Source organism: Caretta caretta, chromosome 2 (genome assembly GCF_965140235.1).
Source record: "Caretta caretta isolate rCarCar2 chromosome 2, rCarCar1.hap1, whole genome shotgun sequence".
Lineage (NCBI taxonomy): Eukaryota > Metazoa > Chordata > Testudines > Cheloniidae > Caretta > Caretta caretta.
In genome coordinates this window covers 1388397-1415355 of record NC_134207.1, presented here as the reverse complement: position 1 = coordinate 1415355, position 26959 = coordinate 1388397, and the positions used below count along the sequence as shown (strand labels likewise).

Genomic DNA, 26959 nt, shown 5'->3' with positions numbered 1-26959 from the left:
AGGGGACAATTTCCTGGTGCAAGTGCTGGAGGAACCAACTAGGGGCAGAGTTCTTCTTGACCTGCTGCTCACAAACCGGGAAGAATTAGTGGGGGAAGCAAAAGTGGATGGGAACCTGGGAGGCAGTGACCATGAGATGGTCGAGTTCAGGATCCTGACGCAGGGAAGAAAGGAGAGCAGCAGAATACAGACCCTGGACTTCAGAAAAGCAGACTTTGACTCCCTCTGGGAACTGATGGGCAGGATCCCCTGGGAGAATAACATGAGAGGGAAAGGAGTCCAGGAGAGCTGGCTGTATTTTAAAAAGAAAAGGAGTACTTGTGGCACCTTAGAGACTAACCAATTTATTTGAGCATGAGCTTTCGTGAGCCACAGCTCACTTCATCAGATGCATACCGTGGAAACTGCAGCAGACTTTATATACACACAGAGAATATGAAACAATACCTCCTCCCACCCCACTGTCCTGCTGGTAATAGCTTATCTAAAGTGATCAACAGGTGGGCCATTTCCAGCACAAATCCAGGTTTTCTCACCCTCCACCCCCCCACACAAATTCACTCTCCTGCTGGTGCTAGCCCATCCAAAGTGACAACTCTTTACATAATCAAGTCGGGCTATTTCCTGCATAGATCCAGGTTTTCTCACTTCCCCCCCACCCCCATACACACACAAACTCACTCTCCTGCTGGTAATAGCTCATCTAAACTGACCACTCTCCAAATTTAAATCCTTACCCATAACTATTTCACATTTGGGGACAATGTATACCTTCAGATCAGCGGCACTGCTATGGGTACCCGCAGGGCCCCACAGTATGCCAACATTTTTATGGCTGATTTAGAACAACGCTTCCTCAGCTCTCGTCCCCTAAAGCCCCTACTCTACTTGCGCTATATTGATGACATCTTCATCATCTGGACCCATGGAAAAGAAGCCCTTGAGGAATTCCACCACGATTTCAACAATTTCCATCCCACCACCAACCTCAGCCTGGTCCAGTCCACACAAGAGATCCACTTCCTGGACACTACAGTGCTAATAAACAATGGCCACATAAACACCACCCTATACCGGAAACCTACTGACCGCTATTCCTACCTGCATGCCTCCAGCTTTCACCCTGACCACACCACACGATCCATCGTCTACAGCCAAGCTCTGCGATACAACCGCATTTGCTCCAACCCCTCAGACAGAGACAAACACCTACAAGATCTCTGTCAAGCTTTCTTACAACTACAATACCCACCTGCGGAAGTAAAGAAACAGATTGATAGAGCCAGAAGAGTTCCCAGAAGTTACCTACTACAGGACAGGCCTAACAAAGAAAATAACAGAACGCCACTAGCGGTCACCTTCAGCCCCCAACTAAAACCCCTCCAACGCATTATTAAGGATCTACAACCTATCCTAAAGGATGACCCAACACTCTCACAAGTCTTGGGAGACAGGCCAGTCCTTGCCTACAGACAGCCCCGCAACCTGAAGCAAATACTCACCAACAACCACATACCACACAACAGAACCACTAACCCAGGAACTTATCCTTGCAACAAAGCCCGTTGCCAATTGTGCCCACATATCTATTCAGGGGACACCATCACAGGGCCTAATAACATCAGCCACACTATCAGAGGCTCGTTCACCTGCACATCCACCAATGTGATATATGCCATCATGTGCCAGCAATGCCCCTCTGCCATGTACATTGGTCAAACTGGACAGTCTCTACGTAAAAGAATAAATGGACACAAATCAGATGTCAAGAATTATAACATTCATAAACCAGTCGGAGAACACTTCAATCTCTCTGGTCACGCAATCACAGACATGAAGGTCGCTATCTTAAAACAAAAAAACTTCAAATCCAGACTCCAGCGAGAAACTGCTGAATTGGAGTTCATTTGCAAATTGGATACTATTAATTTAGGCTTAAATAGAGACTGGGAGTGGCTAAGTCATTATGCAAGGTAGCCTGTTTCCTCTTGTTTTTTCCTACCCCCCCCCCCCAGATATTCTGGTTTAACTTGGATTTAAATTTGGAGAGTGGTCAGTTTAGATGAGCTATTACCAGCAGGAGAGTGAGTTTGTGTGTGTATGGGGGTGGAGGGGAAGTGAGAAAACCTGGATCTATGCAGGAAATAGCCCGACTTGATTATGTAAAGAGTTGTCACTTTGGATGGGCTAGCACCAGCAGGAGAGTGAATTTGTGTGGGGGGGTGGAGGGTGAGAAAACCTGGATTTGTGCTGGAAATGGCCCACCTGATGATCACCTGATGATCACTTTAGATAAGCTATTACCAGCAGGACAGTGGGGTGGGAGGAGGTATTGTTTCATATTCTCTGTGTGTATATAAAGTCTGCTGCAGTTTCCACGGTACACATCTGATGAAGTGAGCTGTGGCTCACGAAAGCTCATGCTCAAATAAATTGGTTAGTCTCTAAGGTGCCACAAGTACTCCTTTTCTTTTTGCGAATACAGACTAACACGGCTGTTCCTCTGAAACCTGTATTTTAAAGAATCCTTATTGAGGTTACAGGGACAAACCATCCCGATGTGTGGAAAGAATAGTAAATATGGCAGGTGACCAGCTTGGATTAACAGTGAAATCCTTGCTGATCTTAAATACAAAAAGGAAGCTTACAAAAAGTGGAAAATTGGACAAATGACCAGGGAAGAGTATAAAAATCTTGCTCAGGCTTGTAGGAGTGAAATCAGGAAGGCCAAATCACACCTGGAGTTGCAGCTAGCAAGAGATGTTAAGAGTAACAAGAAGCGTTTCTTCAGGTATGTTGGCAATAAGAAGAAAGTCAAGGAAAGTGTGGGCCCCTTACTGAATGAGGGAGGTGTTAGAGAGCATATTCCTTCACTCTCCCACTTCCCTGGTCCTTCTCACATGAACAGAGAGCAACAATACCCGAAGTCCGAAGGTGCAAACAATTCGATGTTTATTGGGGTGAACTTCCAGCAAGCTTAAATACAAGTTCCTTTTCCTTATTTCCGAATCCCAACTTACTTCCTGTTTGCCCCTAATTTATATAGTAATATTCTTAGCTATACCTTAACCAATCATTCTACTAAAATTTAACTAACCAATCCTAACATATTGTAACATGATTATGTAACCAATTATATCCCACCACCTTAATTAGTTTACACCCAGCAAAATTAATTATACAGCAGACAGGAACAATCACAGAACCAGACAGAGATTATACAGACAAACAATAGCAAAGTGAAAAGAAAAGGAGTACTTGTGGCACCTTAGAGACTAACCAATTTATTTGAGCATGAGCTTTCGTGAGGTCTGATGAAGTGAGCTGTAGCTCACGAAAGCTCATGCTCAAATAAATTGGTTAGTCTCTAAGGTGCCACAAGTACTCCTTTTCTTTTTGCGAATACAGACTAACACGGCTGTTCCTCTGAAATAGCAAACTGGGAACTATAATGGCAAGACAATACAGAAGTGAGGATTTCACATCCCAGTATTGATAAGTGAGTTCTTGCCAGACAGGATGCTCTCAAACTAAGTTTTCTTTTACATTTTCTAGGCACTTCCCTTTCTCTGGAGCTGATAGGCACTATCAGGACAGGATTGTATCCTAACAGCCCAATAGCACCTTCTTTCCATGTGACTACTTTGGAATGTGAGGATGTGACCGGTCGCTTTCCAGCTTATGGCTGCCTCTGTCGCTTAGCCAAAGGCCTTAGCCTAAGAACAGGGCCCAGACTGTCACAGTAAGAGAAGGACCTTACATTGGCAGACAGTGATTTTGATTCTTTCTTTTATACCTCTAACTAGCCAAGTGATAAAAATACGCCTAAATTCCTAAAGTTCAGGCCTTTACAGACAGGCCTGAATATCTATATCCTAACACTCCACCCCTTTTTTTTCTTTTTCTTTTGGGATCCTCCTGCCCAGGTATCCCTGGAAAAGCATAGGACATATGGCGACACATTTCCTGATAGGGCCAGGCATGAAGGTGGAAGGTGTCGATGCTCCATCTGTCCCACTGCCCCTTGTGTAGTACCATGCCCTGCACCTTCTCTCGTACGGGCATACTACACCTATTCCAATTATTGTTCCAGACTTCCCAGTATAGTGGGCCCGAGAAGGTTGGGTCCGGGTTGTCTAGTACACATAGGTGGGGGGGAGGGGCTTACTACATTACTTATAGGTTATAATTAGTGGCTGTTCTCTAGGGGGTTGTGCCCCCCTTGATCGTTTCCATATGCAATGTAACACACATATAGCTAACAATACACTAGCTGCTATGATAATCCACAGCAACCCCGAGAGTCCTGACCACTGCAGTATGGTCCAACATCCTGGCCACCACCAAAAACACTGCTTCTCCTCCTTTGATAAGGTTAAAATTTTGTCAGCGCCATCCTGTAGTGTGTATTGTAAGTGTGTCCAACTGTTGGCGCTTGCAGCAAGTTGCTCTTGTAATCTTTGTGTACTTTTGTCCATATTGTGTGTCCATTGAATATCCACAGTGAAATTTGGTATTGTCCAAACCAATTCAACTACTTGGTACGGCATGGGGTAGTAGGTGCCGGTTCGATTGTTTACAACGATGAAGTCCACTGATCCATTGGTGCACCATAGTCCAGGTGGCAGTGTATAGACGTTTATAATTTGGTCATACACTGGAAGGATTTTGCCTCCTAGTGTTATGTTGCAGGATTGCATACATTCCCAACAGAATACACCGTACCCCATATACATTACCCCTAAATGCCCCCCCTTTGCAATAGGCCATTGATCCTGCTCCTCCATAGTCATAGGAGAGGGGCACATCCATATTCCTCCTCTGGATATACAACTGCTTAATGTGATGACAGTCCAATTTACACCATTCCAGCCCCCCCACCTATTCCCTAATGGCTCCCAACGTGCTCCCCCTTCCCTACTAACTCCCATAGGGTTCAAGGGAACCACCTTATTTGCATTTCCTTCCCATGGTATCATAGTAACAATTACACAAGAACTGTCCCCACAGGTCGGGGATGTTATTTTCCAGGTAGATGGGTATGTTTTTGCAATTGTGGATAGATATGGGCTAGCCTCCCGATTTAATACTGAAGGCCATTGTTCTGACCAAGCATCTCTCATAATATCCATTAACATTATTAACTGAGCATTTTGAATACCTACGCACACTTCTCCCCATGTTAGTCTTCTGAAGCCATCCTCTACCCATGTCAACAGGTCCCCTGCCCAATGAGTTAACTGCAAGTTTACCTCTACTGCTGTCCTCCACCCTGTGGCAACTGCTGATAGTTGCTGTGCCATTAATTCATTAATTTGTTGTTGAAATTTCACATTTTGGCTTACTAATTGTTTGGTTACCCACTCGTCCCCCAGATTCCATGTACCCAGCATAGTGTTCCCTGCTGCCCACAACCCCCTTTTCCGACGACGATTCCAGGTGTGTCCCCTCACCCATGCATTGAATTGTTGTTTCAATCCTTTTATGTACATACTACAATTAGGATGGATTTGGTCCACCCACCATTCCTTGGGGCGTACCACCCATGTAATAGAGTGAAAGGACACGTTAAAAAGTGCTGGCTGCACCTGCTCCCACAATGGCTCCCATACATTTGCTCGTTGGGGAATATTCTTGGCTCCAGGCTGTGGCCACTTTAAATTTGGATTCTTCCAACTTGGCATCCATATCACCTGTAGGGTTACATTCTGTAAAATGGTTAACTCATCATACACCCAGCGTCCCAAAGGGGATTTTACGCCTAATGTAATATGTACATAACAATCACACCTTCGGGGATTATCTTCCATGGAAGTACCATTGTGGTTACATATGGTAACATCACACCCTAAATGTGGGGCCCTATTTTCCCAAGAGGGTTCATTTGCTCCAGGAGACCAGAGGGTTATATTCTTTGGACCCTCTGTAACAAACCACATAGCTGGGTAACTGTGTTTTCCACTATCGTTAATCATGGCAGCACCCAGGGAGTACCATGCGATATTTCCTGATAAATTTGATATTCTCCACCTGGTTGGGATTCCCCCATCTAATCCATAAACCATATACCGACACTGCCAAATTCCTGTTGGAGTATTAGTGGTACATCTTTCTATGGGGAGATTCTCATAGTCTTCATTAGCTTTATTACCACAGGTTGCATGTGTAGCCGTCCATGTGTTTCCTCCTTTTGACACTTCACATCGTGGGATCTGAATAGAATTTGTAAATGTGACAATTGTGATTAGCACTAGTAATTGTTCCATCCAGGGCCAGGGAATTTTCATCCTTTTTTCCTTTTTGAATTAACCTGTAATACACACATAACAAAATTTACACGTCCCCTTTCCCAATCCCCTGTTTGTACCTTTTTATTTGCGTGCAGTGGACCCACTCCTGTCCTCCATTCTCTGTACCCAGTAATAGCAGACTGGGCCCTAATTGGTCAAGGACAAGATAGGGGCCCTTCCATTTAGGAGCTGGGAATGGATGGTGTTGACCTGGAATCTTGTACATCACTAGATCTCCCACCATGGGTAGATTACACTCCCCAGGCAGGTCATACCATGCTTTAACTCTTGCTGCTCCTTGCTCGTCTCGCCAGGCCACCGCCTGCTGTACCTGTTTTACATGTTCGATTAAAGTTAAAATCCATTCTTGTGTTAGGCCGTGTGTAGTGACTTCCCCAGGTACTGGGGTAAGTAGATTTTCCCACCGTTCCATAGGCCTTCCCATGAGAGCTTCATATGGAGAAAATCCTGTGCCCTTTGATTCTCGGGCCCTTATTCTCATTAAGACAAAGGGCAGTAACTGTGACCAGTTTTTTCCTCCGACTTCCACTCCCTTTCTTAGCTCACTTTTAATGGTGCGGTTCATGCGTTCCACCTACCCCGCAGCCTGGGGGTGATAAGCAATATGGAACAACTGTGTGATTCCAGTGAGGGCTGATAGCTCCCCTAACAGATCTGACCAAAAAGCAGCTCCTCGGTCTGAGTCAATCACCTTTGGGACCCCCCAGCGAGTGAATACCTCATTTCCAGTATTGCAGCAGTTACCCGGGCTGTTTGATACTTTGTGGGGAAAGCTTCCACCCACCGGCTGAAAGCATCCACTACCACCAACATGAATCGGTTTTTCCTGTGATCTGGTGGTAGGGGTCCTGTGTAATCAATCTGTATCCTTTCCCATGGTCCCCTTGGGGCTTGTCTCATTAATTCTCCCCTTAGCACCTTGTGAGGTGGGCTGTGCCTGGCACAGTCCAAACAACGTTCCAGATGTGATTTTAAATCAGCTGCCATTCCTGGCCACCAGCACAACCTTTTTAAAGTTCCCAGTGCCTCCTCAAACCCGGGGTGTCCCCCTGCCAAGCTCCCATGCACCCAGCTTAAGAAAGCCGTTCGACTTCCCTGGGGGCACAACATTACCGGTCCCTCAGTTGTTAGGACACACCAAATCCCTTCCATTAGTTCCACCTTTGGCACATGCCTGGCCCCAAGTTTCCTGATGCCTTCCAGTCCTGGGTCAGATTCCTGCAACTCTCGAATTCGCCCTCCCCGATCTGTATCCACCCCGCTTCTTGTTAACACTGCTACAGGCACACTCTTCTGGCTCCCAGGGCCATGGGGGTGCCTCTGTTGCAGCCCGCTTGGCCTCTACATCAGCCAGATTATTCCCTTTGCTTAGGGGTCCTGTTTTCTTGTGTGCCTTTACCTTTACCACATTGATCCGTGTAAAACCGTGACTCAGCTCCTCCACTCGCTTCCACCAGGTAGCATGCTTGATTGTGGAGCCGTCTGTTGCCCTGAAATGATTATCTGCCCACCATCTCAGCATTAATGTGGCCCCACGAAATACATCATCTGAATCTACCACCACCCAACATTCTGGCTCAAATTTGGGATCCACTTCATTTAAAGCTGTTAGCAAGGCTGCCAGTTCTGCCTCCTGAGCTGACTTCGCTTCTAGTGAGAAACCAATGGTGCTGACTGACTCATTGCCTCTGATTCCCACAACATCTAAGCCTGCAGTTTTCCGTCCCCCTTGATACATACAACTTCCATCCAAAAACCATACCAGTGTCCCCTCCTTTACCTGATTGGGGTTAGCCGCCCAAAACACCTGATGTTGGGTTTTACCTGGGCTGGCTTCACATTGGTGTGGGGTGCCAGCCAGATGTAATCCAGCTACCCAGACTATGGGTTCCTTTAACACCTCTGCTTTAATGTTTTCTGCCTGTAGAGCCAGCCACCATTGGGCAATACGCTGCCCACTCACTTGTCCCTGTAAGATAGTGTGCATGTTTAACAGCCGCAGGGGGTCATGATGAGATCGGACTATGACTTTCTGCATTCCCGTAAGGTATTTAAATTTCCCTACCCCCCAGTAGGTGCACAACAGCACCTTTTCACACCATCCATACTTCAATTCCACAGCACTCAAAAGTCGAGAGGCAAAGGCCACAGGTCGGTCCTTTGCTCCATACTCCTGTGTTAATGCACAACCAATGGTAGTGTCCGATACCAAAAGATACAGATAAAAGAATTTCTCCCCATCCGGGGAGGCCAGCACTGGAGCACTGGCCAGGTTTTCCTTTAGCACTCTCACTGCCTCAGGACACTCTTCTGACCACTCCCAAGTTGAGGCTGGGGTTAGGTCAAATAGAGGCTGAGCTATTTCTGCATAATTGGCCACAAAATCCCTGCAAAATCCAGTTAGACCCAGAAAACTTTGCAAGCTTTTAACATCCGTAGGCAGTGGCAGGGACTGGATCAGTTGCACCCATCCCTTATCGATTTCCCTTCCCATCTGAGACACTTCCACTCCTAAGTAGGTCACTCTTGTCTGTCCCATCTGAGCCTTTTTCCCATTGACCTTCAATCCTGCTCTTGCCAAAGCTTGCAGGACCTGCTCGGTTAGTTCCCTGTCTTCTTCCTCTGTCCCTGACATTAGCAACAGGTCGTCTACATATTGTATGCTCCTTGCTGAATCCACCCCCTCCAGAGCCTGTCTCATGTATCTGTGAAAAATTGCAGGGGAGTCCCTATATCCCTGGGGTAGGACTGTCCAGCAGAATTGTCTGCCCTCCCATGTGAATGCAGTTTTATACTGACATGAGGTAGCTAGTGGCAGAGACCAAAACCCATTAGCTATGTCCAAAACAGTGAAAATTTGGAATTGGGGTCCAATATGGGCCAACATTTCAGGGTACGCTGCCACCACTGAGGCTGGCGAATTGGCCAGAGTATTTAGCGCCCTGTAATCCACAGTGAGATGCCAGGTACCGTTTGGCTTCCTCACGGGCCACACAGCAGCATTACAAGGGGATGCAACTGCCCGAATCAGTCCCCTCTGTTCCAACTCCCCAATAGTTGCCCCCATCTCTGCCAATGCCTCCCGAGGAATAGGGTACTGTTTCTGTGGGGGAGGGTCCCCTCCCTCCATCAGTACCTCCATGCTGCCCCTCCCACAATCCAGGTTATCCTTCGCCCACACAGGGATGTGTTCCCACCCAGCCGGGGGTGGTGGGAGGGCATGTGCCGCTTTAATGGTCATAGTGGCTATCCCCATGGGAATGGTATAGCCCTGACCGTCCTGCGTTTGCCCCAGTAAACACACCCAATTGGCTAAATCCAGTACGAGTCCCAGTTTGTGTAAATCTCCTGCCCCCAACAGATTAAGCATATCATTACAACCCCACATAATCTCCCCTTCCCCCCAGATTCCTTTGATTTGTCCCCGTCTCAGGGTTAACTGTGTTTCCCCTCCCGTTGCCCCTACAATTGTCACCGTCCCTTCTGAGGGTCTCCCCTGCCCCCATGTGGTTAAACTGATGGCTGCTCCAGTGTCTATCAAAAAATCCCTCATGGGACTCCCTTCGATTGCCCCCTGGAGCGTAGGGCGACCAGACGCATCCCGTCCTAAACTGAGAACATGGACAGGACGCCTCCCAGGGCACCCCTAAGTTGCAGCACCCACCTCTGTCCCTCCCACTGGTTCATGAGGGGACCGGGGGTCCTGGCACCGAACGCATTCCTGTCTCCATGCAAAATTGTGTGTCTGACATTTCAGGCAGTCCCAGTCCCTTGGCCTCCGGGACCACTTTCCCCCTGATCTGGTAAGATCGTGGGTAGTCAGTTTAGCCTGCAGTCTCTGGATCTGTTGCTCTATAGCTGCCCGCTCGTCCCTGACTACCCCCCCAAAGCCACGAACTCTCCCTCTACCTCCTCCTCTCCAGGCTGACCCATCCCTTTCCACCTTGTATTGATCCCCCGCAGTAATAGCATGGACTGGCTCTTCCCCCTGATGCATCTGCCTCCACACATCTGCCTGTTCCAGAAACTGGGGTAGCTGATTGGGAGCAAGTTCAGGGTGCTGCAACCTTAAATGCCCCACGAACTGCGGATTGCTCAGCTCCAACCATTTCTCCAGCAATTCCACACCCCTACCCTGCTCCACACCCCCACCAGGTCCCGGTGCCCCTGCCTGTGGCAGCACCCATGGACCATCCAGGGGATCCACCCAGCACCGTGCCCATGCCTGTATGCGATTAAGTGTATCCCGCCCTGTTTCCCCAGGGATTCGCTTCATCTTATTCATCCCCGCAGTACGAGAGTACACCCCAAACAAGTGTTTTGCCACCTGTCCGGGGATTAGAAATGGGTGTGCCACTCCTGCCACATCGATTCCCAAGGTACCTCGTCCCAAAAGACTATGCCATAAGATCACCTGGTCCTCACGAGTTAGACCCTCCATCTCCCTGCCCACCTCCACTAGCCACAGCACAAACTGATCCCAATCATTCCGGGGTACCTTTCCCAAACGGCCCAGTACTGCCTCCCGGTCCTTCAGGGACAAGGGGCGGATTTCTGCCTGTTCTACTACTTGTGGGGCATGGTCCCCCCACCCCGCAACCGGGGCCACTATTCCTGCCTCCTGCAGTTCCTCCCGGGTAGCCTCTCTCGCAGGGGCTGTAACTGTGGATCGCCGGCTTACAACGTCCCCCGGCAGTGGTGGGTACAGTGTTTTTTCAGGGTAGGGTGGTGGAGGTGTCTCCTTCAGTTCCATTAGTGGGGCGGATGGTTTGAGGTCCCCAAATCCATTGCCCCCATGTTTACAATAATACAATTCCTCCTCTAAGTCTCCTACTCTCCCCAGCAGTTCGTCCCTCTCTCTCCGGATTGCCTCACCAGACTCCTCTGTCCGTGCAGCATCCCGTGCCTTCAAATCCGCTACCTCTACTGCTAACACGGATTTTTCTGTTAAAATCCGTTGCTGATCCACAATCCCCTCCAAATCCTCAATGTGTTGGAGGAGATCAGCTTCCCTTTTTACCCAGTATGCCATCCCAGCACACAAACCTTGTCATACCATTCCCTTTTTCCTACACTCCTTTCCCTTGGGGTCTCCCAAAACCTCTCCCATCTCCTTCTCAATCTCATCCCAGGTGAGCCCCTGCACCTGGTATGGGCCCTGATTCTTCCTTATCCATTTGTTCAAAAAATCCGTTACCCCAGCTTGCCAGAACCCGCAACTACCATCATGAGAGTTCGCCATACCTCCTCCAAGCAGCTGCGCGGACTGTTGGGGAGGGGGACTTACAGGCTGCCACTCACCTATCCAATGTGATGTATCCAAGTCCCGGCACCAAGATGTTAGAGAGCTTATTCCTTCACTCTCCCACTTCCCTGGTCCTTCTCACATGAACAGAGAGCAACAATACCCAAAGTCCGAAGGTGCAAACAATTCGATGTTTATTGGGGTGAACTTCCAGCAAGCTTAAATACAAGTTCCTTTTCCTTATTTCCGAATCCCAACTTACTTCCTGTTTGCCCCTAATTTATATAGTAATATTCTTAGCTATACCTTAACCAATCATTCTACTAAAATTTAACTAACCAATCCTAACATATTGTAACATGATTATGTAACCAATTATATCCCACCACCTTAATTAGTTTACACCCAGCAAAATTAATTATACAGCAGACAGGAACAATCACAGAACCAGACAGAGATTATACAGACAAACAATAGCAAAGTGGGAACTATAATGGCAAGACAATACAGAAGTGAGGATTTCACATCCCAGTATTGATAAGTGAGTTCTTGCCAGACAGGATGCTATCAAACTAAGTTTTCTTTTACATTTTCTAGGCACTTCCCTTTCTCTGGAGCTGATAGGCACTATCAGGACAGGACTGTATTCCTAACAGCCCAATAGCACCTTCTTTCCATGTGACTACTTTGGAATGTGAGGATGTGACCGGTTGCTTTCCAGCTTATGACAGGTTTCAGAGGAACAGCCCTGTTAGTCTGTATTCGCAAAAAGAAAAGGTGCCACAAGTACTCCTTTTCTTTTTCCAGCTTATGGCTGCCTCTGTCGCTTAGCCAAAGGCCTTAGCCTAAGAACAGGGCCCCAGACTGTCACAGTAAGAGAAGGACCTTACATTGGCAGACAGTGATTTTGATTCTTTCTTTTACACCTCTAACTAGCCAAGTGATAAAAATACGCCTAAATTCTTAAAGTACAGGCCTTTACAGACAGGCCTGAATATCTATATCCTAACACCTGGTATGACCGCTCTGCGTGTACCCGCTCCTATGGCACCAGGGACCAGGTGATGTTTCTTATCCCTGTGAGGAAGAACAAGCTGCAGGTTGCCTGGGACGGGCCCTTCAAGGTCGTCAGACAGGTAAACGAGGTGAACTATGTAGTGGAACTGTCCAGCGGAGCTCACAACCACTGGGTGTATCATGTCAACATGAGGAAGCCGTATTGGGACAGGGAGAAGTTGGTACTGGCCGTGTGTGGGCAGTGGGAGAAGGGAGAGGATCCCCTGGTGGGGCTCCTCCCTGAGATGCAGAGCCATCCCTAGACATTTTGGTGCCCTACGCAGCCCCCCATGGGAGTGGGGCTGGCCCCAGGCCTCCATGGGGGGGCAGGAGCAGGCTTGGGGGGCGGGGGGAAACCACCCCCCAGCATGAGCCGGTGGAGTGGAGTGGGTTGGGGCTGGGTTGCTCCACTTCCTGCTACCCGGTGAGCACAGGGTGCCCAACCCCTGCTGCAGTCCCCCAGCCCGTAGCTCAGGGGGAAGGGCGGGGGCTTTCGGGAAGGTGTGGTGAGGGGATGGGAAGAGGTGGGGCAGAGCGGAGCAAGGGTGGGGGCTTTGGGGAAGAGGCAGAGCAGGGGCGGGGGCAGCTTTCCTGGCTAGCTCAGCCAGCTGGGGGACCCGGTTGGCCACTGGAGCGGCACGCAGCTGCATAGGGCACCAGGAAATTTGGGGCAATTTGGTGCCCTACGTAGCTGCGTAGTTTGCATATGGGTAAGGACAGTCCTGCTGAGACGGGAGCCAGCCCCTTGCTGGAAACAATTCCCCTCTCGGGCCAGCTCACCCCTGCCCAGCAGGCTGAGATCAGAGCAGCGCTGCATTTGTACCAACCGCAGATTTCCAACTGGCCTGGGCTCACTAACCCGGCTGTGCACCAGGTGGAGAGGGGAGCCGGCCCTTCCATCAGGTGTTCGCCATTCAGGGTGTGACGTTGCACTCTATATGATTTTATGGAAATATGCTAATGAGTGTGAATATGAGGTAACTGGAATATGCTTCATGCAAAAGGTCTCTAGTAAGGTATCATTACAAAGCCTATAATCTACTGAGTGTGGTCATCCTATTTGTATGAATGTATCATTCTCGTATCTGAAACTAGGAATATGAAATATACCTCTGAGGGCCTATTGTAACTGCAAAGTGTGGGCTATGAATGATGGTTTGGAATCTTGATGGCTCCCATCAGCCAGAACAATGGTCTGTGGGTGGCTCGGTTTGCAGACAGGTCTTCCTGTGGGTCAGACTGGGAGGAATGGAGGCTTGGGGTCTCACAGTGATATGTGATCATGTCACCTGACCTGGAATCCATCTTTAACCTGGTGCTTTTCCATTGAGAAGGAGGGGCTGGGAACCCAGAGAGGGCCAAAGGGTTCCTGTCTATAAAAGGGGGTGGAACAGAACAAAAGGGAGCTACAATCATGAGAAATCCCCTAGCTACCACCTGAGCTGGAACAAGGGCTGAACTAGGGGAAAGGATGGACCCAGACTAGGAAGGCGTCCAGTCTGTGATAGAAGTTTATTGAAACATCTCTGAGGGTGAGATTTTATCTGTATTCAGTTTTCTTATGGATATGTCTACACTATGAAATTAGGTTGAATTTATAGAAGTCGTTTTTTTAGAAATCATTTTTATACAGTCAATTGTGTGTGTCCCCACACAAAATGCTCTAAATGCATTAACTCGGCGGAGCACTTCCACAGTACCGAGGCTAGCGTGACTTCAGGAGCGTTGCACTGTGGGTAGCTATCCCATAGTTCCTGCAGTCTCCGCTGCCCATTGGAATTCTGGGTTGAGATCCCAATGCCTGATGGGGCGAAAACATTGTCGCAGGTGGTTCTGGGTACATGTCGTCAGGCCCCCGTTCCCTCCCTCCCTCCGTGAAAGCAACGGCAGACAATCGTTTCGCGCCTTTTTTCCTGGGTTACCCGTGCAGACGCCGTACCACGGCAACCACGGAGCCCACTCAGCTCACTGTCACCGTATGTCTCCTGGGTACTGGCAGACGGGGTACTGCATTGCTACACAGCAGCAGCAACCCATTGCCTCGTGGCAGCAGACGGTGCAATAGGCCTGATAACCAGCATCATCATGTCCTAGGTGCTCCTGGCCGCCTCGGCAAGGTCATAGAATCATAGAATCATAGAATATCAGGGTTGGAAGGGACCCCAGAAGGTCATCTAGTCCAACCCCCTGCTCGAAGCAGGACCAATTCCCAGTTAAATCATCCCAGCCAGGGCTTTGTCAAGCCTGACCTTAAAAACCTCTAAGGAAGGAGATTCTACCACCTCCCTAGGTAACGCATTCCAGTGTTTCACCACCCTCTTAGTGAAAAAGTTTTTCCTAATATCCAATCTAAACCTCCCCCACTGCAACTTGAGACCATTACTCCTCGTTCTGTCATCTGATACCATTGAGAACAGTCTAGAGCCATCCTCTTTGGAACCCCCTTTCAGGTAGTTGAAAGCAGCTATCAAATCCCCCCTCATTCTTCTCTTCTGCAGGCTAAACAATCCCAGCTCCCTCAGCCTCTCCTCATAACTCATGTGTTCCAGACCCCTAATCATTTTTGTTGCCCTTCGCTGGACTCTCTCCAATTTATCCACATCCTTCTTGAAGTGTGGGGCCCAAAACTGGACACAGTACTCCAGATGAGGCCTCACCAATGTCGAATAGAGGGGAGCGATCACGTCCCTCGATCTGCTCGCTATGCCCCTACTTATACATCCCAAAATGCCATTGGCCTTCTTGGCAACAAGGGCACACTGCTGACTCATATCCAGCTTCTCGTCCACTGTCACCCCTAGGTCCTTTTCCGCAGAACTGCTGCCTAGCCATTCGGTCCCTAGTCTGTAGCTGTGCATTGGGTTCTTCCGTCCTAAGTGCAGGACCCTGCACTTATCCTTATTGAACCTCATCAGATTTCTTTTGGCCCAATCCTCCAATTTGTCTAGGTCCTTCTGTATCCTATCCCTCCCCTCCAGCGTATCTACCACTCCTCCCAGTTTAGTATCATCCGCAAATTTGCTGAGAGTGCAATCCACACCATCCTCCAGATCATTTATGAAGATATTGAACAAAACCGGCCCCAGGACCGACCCTTGGGGCACTCCACTTGATACCGGCTGCCAACTAGACATGGAGCCATTGATAACTACCCGTTGAGCCCGACAATCTAGCCAGCTTTCTACCCACCTTGTAGTGCATTCATCCAGCCCATACTTCCTTAACTTGCTGACAAGAATACTGTGGGAGACCGTGTCAAAAGCTTTGCTAAAGTCAAGAAACAATACATCCACTGCTTTCCCTTCATCCACAGAACCAGTAATCTCATCATAGAAGGCGATTAGATTAGTCAGGCATGACCTTCCCTTGGTGAATCCATGCTGGCTGTTCCTGATCACTTTCCTCTCATGCAAGTGCTTCAGGATTGATTCTTTGAGGACCTGCTCCATGATTTTTCCAGGGACTGAAGTGAGGCTGACTGGCCTGTAGTTCCCAGGATCCTCCTTCTTCCCTTTTTTAAAGATTGGCACTACATTAGCCTTTTTCCAGTCATCCGGGACTTCCCCAGTTCGCCACGAGTTTTCAAAGATAATGGCCAATGGCTCTGCAATCACAGCCGCCAGTTCCTTCAGCACTCTTGGATGCAACTCGTCCGGCCCCATGGACTTGTGCACGTCCAGCTTTTCTAAATAGTCCCTAACCACCTCTATCTCCACAGAGGGCTGTCCATCTCTTCCCCATTTTGTGATGCCCAGCGTAGCAGTCTGGGAGCTAACCTTGTTAGTGAAAACAGGCAAAAAAAGCATTGAGTACATTAATGTACTCAATTAAGGTCGGTCAGGAGCACCTGGGCAGACATGGGTACAGGGACATAAATAGGAGTTACTCGACCAAGTCATTCTCGTTAGTCCTGCCGGCAGTCGGATTGCACCGTCTTCTGCCGAGCAGCCAGGAGATGAGGATGGCTAGCAGTCCTACAGCACCATCTGCTGCCAGCCTAAGATGTAAGAGATAGATGACGTGGATCAAAACAAGAAATAGACCAGATTTGTTTTGTATTCATTTGCTCCCTCTCTCCCTTCCTTCATGAAATCAACGGCTAACAATTGTTTCGGTGAGGTCTGTCAGGGGCACCCCCAAAAGTTTAATGGAGATTCAGTCCTACCTGGAATACCAGGGGGAGGGATAGCTTAGTGGGTTGAGCATTGGCGTGCTAAACCCAGGGTTTTGAGTTCAATCCATGAGGGGGCCATTCTGTATGACAGTTGTTTTTGTTTCTCCTTGATGTAAAGCCACCCCCTTTGTTGATTTTAATTCTCTGTAAGCCATGTCGTCAGTCACCCCTCCCTCCATCAGAGCAACGGCAGACAATCATTCCGCACCTTTTTTCTGTGCAGACGCCATTCCACAGCAAGCATGGAGCCCGCTCAGATCACTTTGGCAATTAGGAGCACATTAAACACCACACGCGTTATCCAGCAGTATATGCAGCACCAGAACCTGCCAAAGCGAAACCAGGCGAGTAGGCGACGTCAGCGCGGTGACGAGAGTGATGAGGACATGGACACAGACTTCTCTCAAAGCATGGGCCCTGGCAATGTGGGCATCATGGTGCTAACGGGGCAGGTTCATGCCGTGGAATGCCGATTCTGGGCCCGGGAAACAAGCACAGACTGGTGGGACCGCATAGTGTTGCAGGTCTGGGAAGATTCCCAGTGGCTGCGAAACTTTCGCATGCGTAAGGGCACTTTCATGGAACTTTGTGACTTGCTTTCCCCTGCCCTGAGGTGCAAGAATACCAAGATGAGAGCAGCCTTCACAGTTGAGAAGTGAGTGGCGATAGCCCTGTGGAAGCTTGCAACGCCAGACAGCTATGGGTCAGTTGGGAATCAATTTGGAGTGGGCAAATCATAGAATCATAGAATCATAGAATATAAGGGTTGGAAGGGACCCCAGAAGGTCATCTAGTCCAACCCCCTGCTCGAAGCAGGACCAATTCCCAGTTAAATCATCCCAGCCAGGGCTTTGTCAAGCCTGACCTTAAAAACCTCTAAGGAAGGAGATTCTACCACCTCCCTAGGTAACGCATTCCAGTGTTTCACCACCCTCTTAGTGAAAAAACAAGTTTTTCCTAATATCCAATCTAAACCTCCCCCACTGCAACTTGAGACCATTACTCCTCGTTCTGTCATCTGCTACTATTGAGAACAGTCTAGAGCCATCCTCTCTGGAACCCCCTTTCAGGTAGTTGAAAGCAGCTATCAAATCCCCCCTCATTCTTCTCTTCTGCAGGCTAAACAATCCCAGCTCCCTCAGCCTCTCCTCATAACTCATGTGTTCCAGACCCCTAATCATTTTTGTTGCCCTTCGCTGGACTCTCTCCAATTTATCCACATCCTTCTTGTAGTGTGGGGCCCAAAACTGGACACAGTACTCCAGATGAGGCCTCACCAATGTCGAATAGAGGGGAGCGATCACGTCCCTCGATCTGCTCGCTATGCCCCTACTTATACATCCCAAAATGCCATTGGCCTTCTTGGCAACAAGGGCACACTGCTGACTCCTATCCAGCTTCTCGTCCACTGTCACCCCTAGGTCCTTTTCCGCAGAACTGCTGCCTAGCCATTCGGTCCCTAGTCTGTAGCTGTGCATTGGGTTCTTCCGTCCTAAGTGCAGGACCCTGCACTTATCCTTATTGAACCTCATCAGATTTCTTTTGTCCCAATCCTCCAATTTGTCTAGGTCCCTCTGTATCCTATCCCTGCCCTCCAGCGTATCTACCACTCCTCCCAGTTTAGTATCATCCGCAAATTTGCTGAGAGTGCAATCCACACCATCCTCCAGATCATTTATGAAGATATTGAACAAAACCGGCCCCAGGACCGACCCTTGGGGCACTCCACTTGATACCGGCTGCCAACTAGACATGGAGCCATTGATCACTACCCGTTGAGCCCGACAATCTAGCCAGCTTTCTACCCACCTTATAGTGCAAATCTACTGTGGGGGCTGCTGTGATGCAAGTAGCCCACGCAATCAAAGATCTGCTGATATCAAGGGTAGTGAGTCTTGGAAACGTTCAGGTCATAGTGGATGGCTTTGCTGCAATGGGATTCCCTAACTGTGGTGGGGCCATAGACGGAACCCATATCCCTATCTTGGCACCGGAGCACCAAGCCGGCGAGTACATAAACCGCAAAGGGTACTTTTCAATAGTGCTGCAAGCTCTGGTGGATCACAACATCAACGTGGGATGGCCGGGAAAGGTACATGACGCTCACATCTTCAGGAACTCTGGTCTGTTTCAAAAGCTGCAGGAAGGGACTTTATTCCCAGACCAGAAAATAACCGTTGGGGATGTTGAAATGCCTATAGTTATCCTTGGGGACCCAGCCTACCCCTTAATGCCATGGCTCATGAAGCCGTACACAGGCAGCCTGGACAGTAGTCAGGAGCTGTTCAACTACAGGCTGAGCAAGTGCAGAATGGTGGTAGAATGTGCATTTGGACGTTTAAAAGCACGCTGGCGCAGTTGACTGACTCGCTTAGACCTCAGCAAAACCAATATTCCCACTGTTATTACTGCTTGCTGTGCGCTCCACAATATCTGTGAGAGTAAGGGGGAGACGTTTATGGTGGGGTGGTAGGTTGAGGCAAATCGCCTGGCCGCTGGTTATGCACAGCCAGACACCAGGGCGGTTAGAAGAGCACAGGAGGGTGCGCTGCGCAACAGAGAAGCTTTGAAAACCAGTTTCATGACTGGCGAGGCTACGGTGTGAAAGTTCTGTTTGTTTCTCCTTGATGAACCTCCCCCCCTTCGTTCACTCTACTTCCCTGTAAGCTAAGCACCCTCCCCTCGCCCCTTCGATCACCGCTTGCAGAGGCAATAAAGTCATTGTTGCTTCATATTCATGCATTCTTTATTAATTCATCACACAAATAGGGGGATAACTGCCAAGGTAGCCCGGGAGGGGTGGGGGAGGAGGGAAGGACAAGGCCACACTGCACTTTAAAACTTAAAAACTTAAAAAAATTTAAAAACTTATTGAATGCCAGCCTTCTGTTGCTTGGGCAATCCTCTGGGGTGGAGTGGCTGGTTGGCCGGAGGCCCCCCCACCACGTTCTTGGGCGTCTGGGTGAGGAGGCTATGGAACTTGGGGAGGAGGGCAGTTGGTTACACAGGGGCTGTAGCAGCGGTCTGTGCTCCTGCTGCCTTTCCTGCAGCACAACCATACACTGGAGCATATTGGTTTGATCCTCCAGCAGCCTCAGCATTGAATCCTGCCTCCTCTCATCATGCTGCCGCCACCTTTCAGCTTCAGCCCTCTCTTCAGCCCACCACTTACTCTCTTCAGCCCGTCACCTCTCCTCCCGGTCATTTTGTGCTTTCCTGCACTCTGACATTGTCTGCCTCCATGCATTCGTCTGTGCTCTGTCAGTGTGGGAGGACAGCATGAGCTCAGAGAACATTTCATCACAAGTGCGTTTTTTTCACCTTCTAATCTTTGCTAGCCTCTGGGAAGGAGAAGATCCTGTGATCCTTGAAACACATGCAGCTGGTGGAGGAAAAAAAAGGGACAGTGGTATTTAAAAAGACACATTTTCTGGAACAATGTACACTCTTTCACAGTAAACCTTGCTGTTAACATTACATACACAACACATGTGCTTTCATTATAAGGTTGCATTTTGCCTCCCCCCACCATGTGGCTAACAGCAGGGAACATTTCTGGTCAGCCACAGGCAAACAGCCCAGCAGGAACGGGCACCTCTGAGTGTCCCCTGAACAAAAGCACCTTTTTCAACCAGGTGACCATGAATGATATCACTCTCCTGAGGATAACACAGAGAGATAAAGAACGGATGTTGTCTGAACGCCAGTAAACATACACTGCAATGCTTTGTTCTGCAATGATTCCTGACTATGTGCTATTGGCCTGGCGTGGTAAAGTCCTACCATGGTGGACGGAATAAGGCTGCCCTCCCCAGAAACCTTTTGCAAAGGCTTTGGGAGTACATCCAGGAGAGCTTTATGGAGAGTCCCTGGAGGATTTCCGCTCAATCCCCAGACACATTAACAGACGTTTCCAGTAACTGTACTGGCGGCAAATGCCAGGGCAAATTAATCATTAAACATGCTTGCTTTTAAACCATGTATACTATTTTAAAAGGTACACTCACCAGAGGTCCCTTCTCCGCCTGGTGTGTCTGGAGGCAGCCTTGGGTGGGTTCGGGGGGGACTGGCTCCAGGTCCAGGGTGAGAAACAGTTCCTGGCTGTTGGGAAAACTGGTTTCTCTGCTTGCTTGCTGTGAGCTATCTTCAACCTCCTCCTCATCTTCCTCGTCCCCAAAACCTGCTTCCGTGTTGCCTCCCACACCATTGATGGAGTCAAAGCACAGCGTTGGGGTAGTGGTGGCTGAACCCCCTAAAATGGCATGCAGCTCATCATAGAAATGGCATATTTGGGGCTCTGACCTGGAGCGGCCGTTTGCCTCTCTGGTTTTCTGGTAGGCTTGCCTCAGCTCCTTAAGTTTCAAGCGGCACTGCTTTGGGTCCCTGTTATGGCCTCTGTCCTTCATGCCCTGGGAGATTTTTACAAATGTTTTGGCATTTCAAAAGCTGGAACGGAGTTCTGGTAGCACGGATTCCTCTCCCCATACAGCGATCAGATCCCGTACCTCCTGTTCGGTCCATGCTGGCGCTCTTTTGCGATTCTGGGACTTCATCATGGTCACCTCTGCTGATGAGCTCTGCATGGTCACCTGCAGCTTGCCACACTGGCCAAACAGGAAATGAGATTCAAAATTCGCGGGCCTTGTCCTGTCTACCTGGCCAGTGCATCTGAGTTGAGAGTGCTGTCCAGAGCGGTCACAATGGAGCACTCTGGGATAGCTCCCGGAGGCCAATACCATCGAATTGCATCCACACGACCCCAAATTTGACCCAACAAGGCCGATTTCAGCGCTAATCCCCTTGTCGGGGGTGGAGTAAGGAAACTGGTTTTAAGAGCACTTTAAGTCGAAAAAAAGGGCTTCGTCGTGTGGACAGGTGCAGGGTTAAATCGATTTAACGCTGCTAAATTCGACCTCAACTCCTAGTGTAGACCAGGGTTTACTGTATTAGGCATAGACTTGCATGTTCTGTTTTATTTTGCTGGGTAATTCACTTTGTTCTGTCTGATATCACTTGGAACCATTAAATCCTACTTTTTGTATTTAATAAAATCACTTTTTACTTATTAATTAACCCAGAGTAAGTGATTAATACCTGGGGGAGCAAACAGCTGTGCATCTCTCTCTATCATAGAATAGAATCATAGAATCATAGAATATCAGGGTTGGAAGGGACCTCAGGAGGTCATCTAGTCCAACCCCCTGCTCAAAAGCAGGACCCATCCCCAATTAAATCATCCCAGCCAGGGCTTTGTCAAGCCTGACCTTAAAAACTTCTAAGGAAGGAGATTCCACCACCTCCCTAGGCAACGCATTCCAGTGTTTCACCACCCTCCTAGTGAAAAAGTTTTTCCTAATATCCAACCTAAACCGCCCCCACTGCAACTTGAGACCATTACTCCTTGTCCTGTCCTCTTCCACCACTGAGAATAGTCTAGAACCATCCTCTCTGGAACCACCTCTCAGGTAGTTGAAAGCAGCTATCAAATCCCCCCTCATTCTTCTCTTCCGCAGACTAAACAATCCCAGTTCCCTCAGCCTCTCCTCATAAGTCATGTGTTCCAGACCCCTAATCATTTTTGTTGCCCTTCGCTGGACTCTTTCCAATTTATCCACATCCTTCTTGTAGTGTGGGGCCCAAAACTGGACACAGTACTCCAGATGAGGCCTCACCAATGTCGAATAGAGGGGGACGATCACGTCCCTCGATCTGCTCGCTATGCCCCTACTTATACATCCCAAAATGCCATTGGCCTTCTTGGCAACAAGGGCACACTGCTGACTCCTATCCAGCTTCTCGTCCACTGTCACCCCAGGTCCTTTTCCGCAGAACTGCTGCCTAGCCATTCGGTCCCTAGTCTGTAGCTGTGCATTGGGTTCTTCCGTCCTAAGTGCAGGACCCTGCACTTATCCTTATTGAACCTCATCAGATTTCTTTTGTCCCAATCCTCCAATTTGTCTAGGTCCCTCTGTATCCTATCCCTGCCCTCCAGCGTATCTACCACTCCTCCCAGTTTAGTATCATCCGCAAATTTGCTGAGAGTGCAATCCACACCATCCTCCAGATCATTTATGAAGATATGGAACAAAACCGGCCCCAGGACCGACTCCTGGGGCACTCCACTTGACACCGGCTACCAACTAGACATGGAGCCATTGATCACTACCCGTTGAGCCCGACAATCTAGCCAACTTTCTACCCACCTTATAGTGCATTCATCCAGCCCGTACTTCTTTAACTTGCTGACAAGAATACTGTGGGAGACCGTGTCAAAAGCTTTGCTAAAGTCAAGATACAATACATCCACTGCTTTCCCTTCATCCACAGAACCAGTAATCTCATCATAAAAGGCGATTAGATTAGTCAGGCATGACCTTCTCTTGGTGAATCCATGCTGACTGTTCCTGATCACTTTCCTCTCGTGTAAGTGCTTCAGAATTGATTCCTTGAGGACCTGCTCCATGATTTTTCCGGGGACTGAAGTGAGGCTTACTGGCCTGTAGTTCCCAGGATCCTCCTTCTTCCCTTTTTTAAAGATTGGCACTACATTAGCCTTTTTCCAGTCATCCGGGACTTCCCCCGTTCGTCACGAGTTTTCAAAGATAATGGCCAATGGCTCTGCAATCACAGCCGCCAGTTCCTTTAGCACTCTCAGATGCAACTCGTCCGGCCCCATGGACTTGTGGACGTCCAGCTTTTCTAAATAGTCCCTAACCACCTCTTTCTCCACAGAGGGCTGGCCATCTGTTCCCCATGTTGTGATGCCCAGCGCAGCAGTCTGGGAGCTGACCTTGTTCGCGAAGACAGAGGCAAAAAAAGCATTGAGTACATTAGCTTTTTCCACATCCTCTGTCACTAGGTTGCCTCCCTCATTCATTAAGGGGCCCACACTTTCCTTGGCTTTCTTCTTGTTGCCAACATACCTGAAGAAACCCTTCTTGTTACTCTTAACATCTCTCGCTAGCTGCAGCTCCAGGTGCGATTTGGCCCTCCTAATTTCATTCCTACATGCCCGAGCAATATTTTTATACTCCTCCCTGGTCATATGTCCAACCTTCCACTTCTTGTAAGCTTCTTTTTATGCTTAAGATCCGCTAGGATTTCACCGTTAAGCCAAGCTGGTCGCCTGCCATATTTACTATTCTTTCGACACATCGGGATATCAGTGTTATAGAGGGCGAACAATCTATGAGTTTACCCTGTATACGCTTTATACAAAGTAAAACGGATTTATTTGGGGTTTGGATCCCATTGGGAGTTGGGCATCTGAGTGTTAAAGACAGGAATGTTTCTTAAGCTGTTTTCAGTTAAGCCTGCAGCTGTTGGGGGAAAATGCAAAGTTGGGATGGCTGAGGTGTCATACCCCAGGGTACTACCAGAGGTTTGTGCCCCACTTTAGCTCCCTGGCAGCTCCCCTCATGGAGCTTTGTAGGAAGGGAAAGCTGGACAAGCTGGTCTGGAGTGAGCAGTGCCAGAGGTCTCTCTGTGCACTAAAGGGGGCACTTATCCAAAGCCCGGTGCTGGTAAACCTGGATTTTAATAAACCCTTCCTGGTTTTCACCGATGCCTCAGACACCGGGCTGGGTGCGGTGCTGATGCAAACTGATACTAAGGGGGAGAGACACCCCACTGTGTACTTGAGCAAGAAGCTGCTGCCCCGGGAGCAGCACTATGCGGCCATAGAGAAGGAACGCCTGGCCATGGTGTGGGCCCTTAAAAAGCTGCAGCCAGATCTTTTTGACAGGTTTCAGAGTAACAGCCGTGTTAGTCTGTATTCGCAAAAAGAAAAGGAGGACTTGTGGCACCTTAGAGACTAACCAATTTATTTGAGCGTGAGCTTTCGTGAGCGACAGCTCACTTCATTGGATGCATCCAATGAGTCTCTAAGGTGCCACAAGTCCTCCTGTTCTCTTTGCATATCTTTTTGCGCAGTGCTTCACGGTGTGCACTGACCATTCGCCCCGGATGTGGCTGCACCAGCTGAACGGGGCTAATGCCAAGCTGCTGAGATGGAGCCGGCTCCTCCAGGGTTATGACATGGAGGCGGTCCATGGGAGCGGGAGTGCCACGGTTATGGCCGATGCTTTGTCACGGGGCGGGGGCCCTGAATTTCCCCAGGTCACTGGCCAAGTGACCCGCTCAGTTCAGACTCGAAGGGGAGAGAGGTGTGACGAAGCAGGGGGGTTTCTTGTTTTTCCAATGGTTTGCAGGCAGAGGGGGTGGGACTCAGTTTCCCTGGGTGTTACGGGTTTAACGAGGTGGTGGGAGAGGGAGTTTGCTGTTTCAGAGGGCCAGCGAATGGCTTGGAGAATGGATAGCTCAGCGACTGGTGACCGGGAGGCCTGGCTGCGGAGAGAGGACTCCGGTGACCGGACCAGCCGGTTCTAGCCAGAGGGGAAACAAAGGGCAGATGAGAGAAGAGGCTGAGGGGGAGAGGAGGCCCAGCCGGCCAGTTTACCTGGGGCAGAAGACAAAGGACAGAGGTGGGATTTGGGGTATGAGGATAATCAGATGCCCAGCTGGAAGGAGGGGCTTCTGGACTGTGGGGGGAAGAGGGCAACCAGAGCCCATGTGGATGTGGGACAGACCTAGATGTGCTTTGCTGAGGGAGGCCAGGCAAGTTTCCTGTGCTGGGTTCAGACGTTCAATAAACCTTCCTTTTTTATGCTGGCTGAGAGTCACTCCAGTCTAGAGATCGGGGTTGCATCATTCCCTCTGGGAGTGGAGGCCATGGGGGTCCAGAGCGAGGGGACACCTAGAGGGGGGCCATTGACAAAGCCAGGTGGTGCAGTCCGGGGAGGTGGAAGGGTCAAAGGGCCTAACCCCACAGAGCGAGTGCAACCCTCGAGAAGGGCTGTCAGACTGAAGGGGGTTACTCCCAGGGGCCTTACAGAGCCGAGAGGGCACAGATCCTGTGAGTCTGTGAGAGCCAGTTACTGTTCCCTCCCCCGCCACACACAGAGTAACAGAAAATGTGGAAATAGCAGAAGTCCTAAATGACTTTTTTGTTTCAGTTTTCACCAAGAAGGTTGGTGGTGACTGGACATCTAGCACAGTGAATGCCAGTGAAAATGAGGTAGGATCAGAGGCTAAAATAGGGAAAGGACAAGTTAAAAATTATTTAGACAAGCTAGAGATTTTCAAGTCACCAGGGCCTGATGAAATGCATCCTAGAATACTCAAGGAGCTGACAGAGGAGATAGCTGAGTCATTAGCGATTATCTTCTAAAAGTCCTGGAAGACGGGAGAGATTCCAGAGGACTGGAAAAGGGCAAATATAGTGCCCATTTATAAAAAGGGGAAGAAGGACAACCCAGGGAATTACAGACCCAGAAACTTCTGTACCCAGAAAGATAATGGAGCAAATAATTAAGCAATCAATGTGCGAACACCTAGAAGATAACGAGGTGATAAGTAAAAGTCAGCATGGATTTGTCAAGAACAAATTATGTCAAACCAACCTGATAGCTTTCTGTGACAGGGTAACAAGCCTTGTGGATAAGGGGGACATGGTAGATGTGGTACACCTTTACTTTAGAAAGGCTTTTGATACTGTCTTGCACGACCTTCTCATAAACAAATTAAGGAAATGCAATCTAGATGGAACTACTATAAGGTGGGTGCATAACTAGCTGGAAAACTGTTCCCAGAGAGGAGTTATCAATGGTTCACAGTCATGCTGGAAGGGCATAATGAGTGGTGTCCCGCAGTGATCAGTTCTGGGTCCAGTTCTGTTTAATATCTTCATCAGTGATTTAGATAATGGCATAGAGAGTACACTTATAAAGCCTGTGGACAATACCAAGCTGGGAGGGATTGCAAGTGCTCTGGATTCAAAATGATCTGGACAAACTGGAGAAAGGGTCTGAAGTAAATAGGATGAAATTCAATAAGGACAAATGCAAAGTATGCCACTTAGGAAGGAGCAATCAGTTGCACACATACAAAATGACTGCCTAGGAAGGAGCACTGCAGAAAGGGATCTAGGGGTCATAGTGGATCACAAGCTAAATATGAGTCACCAGTGTAACGCTGTTGCAAAAAAAGCAAACATCATACTGGGCTGTATTAGCAGGAGTGTTGTAAGCATGACAGGAGAAGTAATTCTTCTGCTCTACTGTGCCCTGATGAGACCTCAGCTGGAGTATTGTGGCCAGTTCCGGGCACCACCTT

General features: G+C 48.9%; 1 long non-coding RNA gene across 1 annotated transcript; it reads right to left on the bottom strand.

Annotated features, from left to right (window-relative positions):
* Positions 1-19514: 19514 nt before the first annotated feature.
* On the bottom strand, positions 19515-23170 carry LOC142070901 (uncharacterized). The gene is made up of 2 exons (XR_012666817.1): positions 20794-23170; positions 19515-20168 (listed from the first exon to the last, which is right to left on the bottom strand). It is a non-coding gene; the product is annotated as an uncharacterized LOC142070901 (long non-coding RNA).
* Between the last annotated feature and the right edge of the window lie 3789 nt (positions 23171-26959).